At 42.1% G+C, this 6,000-nt stretch overlaps 1 non-coding gene across 1 annotated transcript; it reads right to left on the bottom strand.

The window, feature by feature from the left end:
• Positions 1-5,000: 5,000 nt before the first annotated feature.
• On the bottom strand, positions 5,001-5,106 carry LOC145608036 (small nucleolar RNA R71). Its single transcript, XR_014105704.1, has one exon. It is a non-coding gene; the product is annotated as a small nucleolar RNA R71 (small nucleolar RNA).
• Between the last annotated feature and the right edge of the window lie 894 nt (positions 5,107-6,000).

The raw sequence follows: 6,000 nt of genomic DNA, 5'->3' as shown, positions 1-6,000 counted from the left end.
GAGCAAGGGTATGAAGTGTTGGACACTGAGGATCCTGCGGAGGTAGAGCGAAACGAAGGTAATCAGCCTCAAGTAGTTGATGACCAATATGAAGTCCTCCCAACCGGCCACAACCAGTCGGAGCAGCAGCTTCCACCTCAGCCTTAGGCGAGCCTTCCCAAATTCTGCGGCAGTATGCCAACTAATTTTCTTTGTCGGTTTGTATGCCGTGTAATGTTGTATCTTTACCAAATGTGGAGTTGGGTTAACAATTTGTTTTTTTTGGCTTCTTCAACGGATGTGACTCTGGTTAACACTTATTCTGGCCTTTGTGCCATTATCAATATTAATGAAGTATTCTGACTCAGTCGGTTGTTTATATATGTTTGTGTTTGAATTTTTCAATTTGAATTTTGCGTATATTTGCAATTCTTTAATATTTTGCCTAACTTAAAAAAGCATGCGGCAATTTGCGATCCGGGTGCTCTTTCCCCTGGACGGCTGTGTGGTTGGTTTCATTTCAAATTGATTGATTGGCTTGAAAACACTGGATACTTGGAGAAGTATGAGATGTTTTTAGGCCAATCAATCATAGTGGTGATTGCCCCAAACCAAGTGCACAGCCGGCCATTAAAACGGGTGCTTCGAGTCTCTTATCCAAACGGTAATATTTTGTCTAGGATTATTACATAGACATTACACAAAACCTTCGCCCCAATTGGGAGAGAGAATGGAACTTTGGAATAAATAATCTAAGTGGAAAACTTCTGCCGGCAACCGACAGATGCCTCGGGGCATCCGGTATACGGTAACTTAACCGTTTCTCGTAGATTATTCTGGTCAGACGGCTATGAGTTGACCAATTTGGTCGTTCAATTTTTGTCGTCTGCATAGGTACGTAGAATTGACGAATAGTCTGTTCTCTGCGACAATTGCACCTGGAGGGGTATTGCCGGACGCCATTGTCCATGTTGGGACAGGCGGTTTTATAAAATAAGCAACCATCTGGCCATTTGGCCATTGGTCTTGTTTGAGACCGATTATATAGCCACTAAGCGTCTTTGTACTTAGTTTTTTGAAGCTGGCCATTGGCCACGCGATATCATATTTATACTAAATGTCAATTTAGTTGGTTAAGCAATTTGTCCGTCTAGGTATTACCCAGGCGGAAGGGTAAGTATAAAATTAAATTACACTAAGTATCAAACTTAGTTGAATAAACTAGTAATCCGTCTGAGTATTACCTAGGCGGATAAATAATTATATTATTGAATCTACACTAAGTGTCAAACATAAGTTCCGTCTTAGGATAACCCAGGCGGATAAGTAGTTATAAAAATAGCAAAACAATTTTGCAAACAAAGCCTGATTTCTCATTCATTGACTCACTGTTTACAAAAAATTTACATTTCTCAAAAGTAGTACTTTTTTCAGTTATCTACAATCCAAGTTCTAGGTAGACGCCGGCCGTCTAGAGTTTCCAGACGGTAACTGCCATCTCTCACTTCTTCATAAATCCGCTAGGGGCCTTCCCAATTAGGAGTTAGCTTTCCAGCTTCATTGGCCCTACCGGTTGCCTCCATTTTTTGTAACACAAAGTCGTCAACTTTCAAAGGACGCTTGCGCACTTTCTTGTTATAGGCTCTGGTCATTCTTAGACGACATATCTCATGGTGCAGGGCAGCATTGCCCCTGCGTTCCGGGAGGGAGTCCAATGCTAGCCGCATGGCCTCCCATTTTACCTCTTCATCATAAAGCATGACTCTTAAAGTCGGCTCGTAATGTTCAATGGGCAAGACGGCTTCAGCACCGTATACCATAAGAAATGGGGTTTCACCGGTTGCCCTTTGGCAGTAATCCGGATGGCCCATAGGAAAATAATTAGCTCTTTTGCCCATAAGCCACCGTCTATTTCAATTTTCTTTTTTATGCCGTCTGAGATGAGTTTGTTGAAGGATTTAACTTGGCCGTTTGCTTAGGGTCGGTCGACTGATGCAAAATAATGTGAAATACCCTGATCTCCCAACCAAGTCTTAAGATGAGGTGTTTGAAACTTAGGGAAATTATCAAACACCATAGACATAGGTACCCCGAACCGGGTGATAATGTTCTTCCAAATGAAAGAGATGAAATCCTTTGTCTTGATGTTCTTGACCTGCTCAGCTTCTACCCATTTGGTGAAATAATCCACAGCCACCAAAATGTAGCGCTTTCCACCTGGTGCAGGCGTATAAGGACCCAGGATATCCATGCCTCATTTAGGAAACAGGACTGGGCTGTGGATTACCGTCAGATCAGTAGTCGAGCGGTGAATTAGCTTGCCAAACCTCTGGCATTTGTCACATCTCTTCACCAACTCTTTAGCGTCTGCTTCAAGAGTGGGCCAAAAGTAATGCCGCTGACAAGGCAATAATCGTGTCGTTGAGCGACTACACCTAAATCAAATGAATTTATAACGCTCTACTCACCTAATACGTGTATAGGGTAAATAGAGGGGTCGAACCACAGGGAGAAATGCTTAAGCACTGCATTCATTACCTAGGGTCTAAGCTATCTCGAAACAAGAAGTGTGAATAAATAAAAGGTTAAACTAAGAACGAAATGGATTAAAATTCATATAGCTAGGCACCAAGGGAAATGGGTAGGTGAAGTTGACGCTTGATCATGCAATAACAAAGTAGCATATCAATGGTAAACTAAACATGCATGAATACCGAAGTAAAGGGGTCCAATCTAACCGTCTTCCGGGGTTAATTGGCTTCTCCTAACATAGCCTCTATGTTTCCACATTAGAACCATATATTAGAAGGTGCAAACAAAGAATTATCGATAGTAATGAATCTCAACTAAGTCAACTTCCGTTACTTGTTAGCAAAGACTCGTCTTTGATCAACTAACAATGTGCACTTGCAAGAAGACCAAAGAATATCAAGCATGCAAAGACTTTAATCACCATTAACATAACCCTAACATTATAAGCATGAACAATTAGCAACTACACCATCCCCACAACCTTGGCTAGGTGACTACTCAAAAACCATATTGAAAACAATATCAATCATCAAATCAATAAGCATCAACATGATTAATAAGCAAAGAAGAAAAATCAAAGCAAATAAGCAAAATAAAAAACAAAGGTAAAGAGAAAGAGTAAGAGATTGCTCATTAATTAAAGATGAAGGTCTACAAAGGATTGAACAAACTCCTTCTTCAAAATCCAAGTTCATCATTGAAGAAAACCACACTTTCTCTCTCTACCAATGAAGACTAATAGTGTTTCTCTCTCTAGATTAAGCTAACAATGTAGAAAAAAAATAAAACTAAGTTAATCTAATCTCTCAAAACATTCTAAGATGGGACTCATATAGTCCGTACAGAGCCAGCTGATAAAAGGAGAGGTTCGACCGAACAATGGGAAGGCTCGGCCGGACTATAGGGTAGGTTCGGCCGGACTACAGGGTAGGTTCGGCCGAACCATGGGTAGGTTCGGTCGAACCTCCCTGATCCTGGTCTGGTCGAACTCTTGTGGTTCGGCCACTCCTGCAAAACTTCCAAATTTCATCTTGTCCCTGCCTCGACGTTCAGCCGAACCACTGAGCAGGTTCGGCCACACTTTGGTTCGGCCACACCTTCAGGAGGTTCGACCGAACCTCTTCTGAATCATACTTCCTCCAGCTTCCCTTGAGCTTAGCTTCCTCCTCTTGAAAATCCCGATGGTTCCTACAAAGCATAAGCATGAAAATCACAATAAGAACAAAGCGAGAAGACTAAGAAAAGGGAAGATAAAGGAGAAAGAAAAGAGGAAGCAAAACTAAGTAAGAATGCTTAGAAAAAGGGCCAAACAAGTGCAAATGAGGGGAGAATCTTTAGAGAAAAAGGATAAAAGAGTGGCATAAATGCCACTCATCAAAATCCCCCACACTTGCCTTTTGCTTGTCCTCAAGCAAGGAATAATAAAACAAAAAGACAACACACACAACAAGCATAATATGACAAGGGTTAAGAAAATCAATCAAGCTTCACGATGGGAAATGCTCCAAATGGACTCTAACATAGGGACATGAATCAAAGAATGCTTACTTTTCTCAACTCAAAGAAGGGGAACACGTTCTAAGATGCTCATGGTTGAAGGAGACAAACCTAATCTAAGCGTAGAGAACTAATGATTTCATCCTCTGCCCTAGCCCCAACCAAGACGGTCCGCGTTCTCTCCACTAGCTTCAAATCATCCCCAAGTTACCACTCTACCTTGTCAAATTGGCACCGTTGCCGGGGAGACGGCTTCCATTGCTATTTCTTTGCTTGTTTGAGACTATCTCATCTTTATTTGTTAGTTTTTGCTACTTTTGTTACTTGTCAGTGCTTACGTTCTTCTTAGCTTTGTTGTATGAACAGAGGACGAACCCGCTCAAGATCATTGATTCCCATCGATCCAGAGCTACAGAGGTCTTTGTCCCTACTTTGAAGAGAAGCAAGAGAAAGGAGTAGAAATTCCCACACTCCAACGAGAGGAGTAAGAGAATTAGAAGATACTCCACCCTCTTCACCCTCAAGTGAAGAATTAGATAGCTCTAAATCATCTTCGAGTTCAGAAATCAACCCTTTCTCAACCTATAAGTTTGAGAGTGAAGAAGGTTCTAAAATGGGAGAGAATACGCCTTTGAGTCGTCTTGGGGCCCCCGAAGCTTTTAGAGCGCAAAGTGGGATCCTAACTCCTACTACTCAAGCCAACAATTTCGAGATCAAGCCTAATTTGATTGCCTTGATTGAGAGGAAACAATTCTCGGGTGGAAAGTTTGAGAGTCCTCATGAGCACCTAAAAGAGTTTGAGAAATATTGTGACACAATAAAGGCCAATGGAGTGACTCAAGAATATATTCGCCTCAAAATGTTTCCATTTTCGCTAATTGGGAGAGGTCTAGAATGGCTAGAGAAGGAGGTGCCCCCTAATTCTCTCACAACATGGGACCAAGTGACTACGACTTTCTTGAGGAGGTTTTATAACCATAGGAAGACCGCCGAGGCTCGGTCTTTGATTCAAGGTTTTCGCCAAAAGAGTGGTGAGTCTCTAAGTGCGGCATGGGAACGATACAAAGAGCTTCAACGTCAATGCCCACACCATGGGATACCCAAGTATCAACTCATTCACACTTTCTATGGAGGTCTCACACCTCAAGGAAGAATAAGCCTAGACGTCGCGGCCGGTGGTCCAATCATGAACAAAGGAGAGCATGAAGTGGAGTGTATTATAGAGGAGGCCGCAAAGCACTATGATGATTGGTACGAAGGAGAAAGGGATGCTACTTCTAGTAAGGGTGTTTATCCATTGGAGCAAGCCAACGCAATCAACAACCTTTCTACCCAAATCTCCAAAATGACCAAGCAATTGGATGAATAATTGATGAAAGAAAGGTCCAACCCTCATGGTAATACCTCCCCTTCAACCAAGGGAGGCAATGGTATGGATACTTCCTCCCCCTCTTCTTACAATACAATGCCCCAAGGATGCATGTTTTGTTCTAATTATGAAACCTATGATCATGATACCTCTCATTGTGTATATGCTTGTGAAGTTCAACCCCCTTACCATGAACATGATGGTAATATGGAAAATGTCAATGCTATGAATTTTGCTCCTAGAATGGGAATTGTAGGAAACTTGGGGCCAAACTCCAACCAAATGGGGAATTGGAATCAAGGTGGAAACCGTGGTTGGAACCAAAGTGGTGGTGGTTATGATAACCAACACCATGGTGGGGGAGGCCCTTCCAATTTCAATGGAAGAGGCTACTCTAACCAAAGGGGGTATGGTAATCAAAACCAAAAACCTAATTCCCGATACCATGACCATCAAAATCAAAATTTTGGTGACCAAGGTAACATGGGAAATAATCAACAAAGCAATGTTCCTAACCAAGGCACCGGAGGCAATAGGGGCCAATTTGTTTCTAACTATGCCCAAACTAATAGGCCTCCAGGTTTCCATCAACCCCAACTTCCTCCACCTCAACAACCTCTTCA

This window comes from Chenopodium album, chromosome 2, assembly GCF_948465745.1.
Source record: "Chenopodium album chromosome 2, dcCheAlbu1.1, whole genome shotgun sequence".
Lineage (NCBI taxonomy): Eukaryota > Viridiplantae > Streptophyta > Magnoliopsida > Caryophyllales > Amaranthaceae > Chenopodium > Chenopodium album.
Note: the sequence above shows the minus strand (reverse complement) of the source record. Positions and strands in the feature narration are given on the sequence as shown.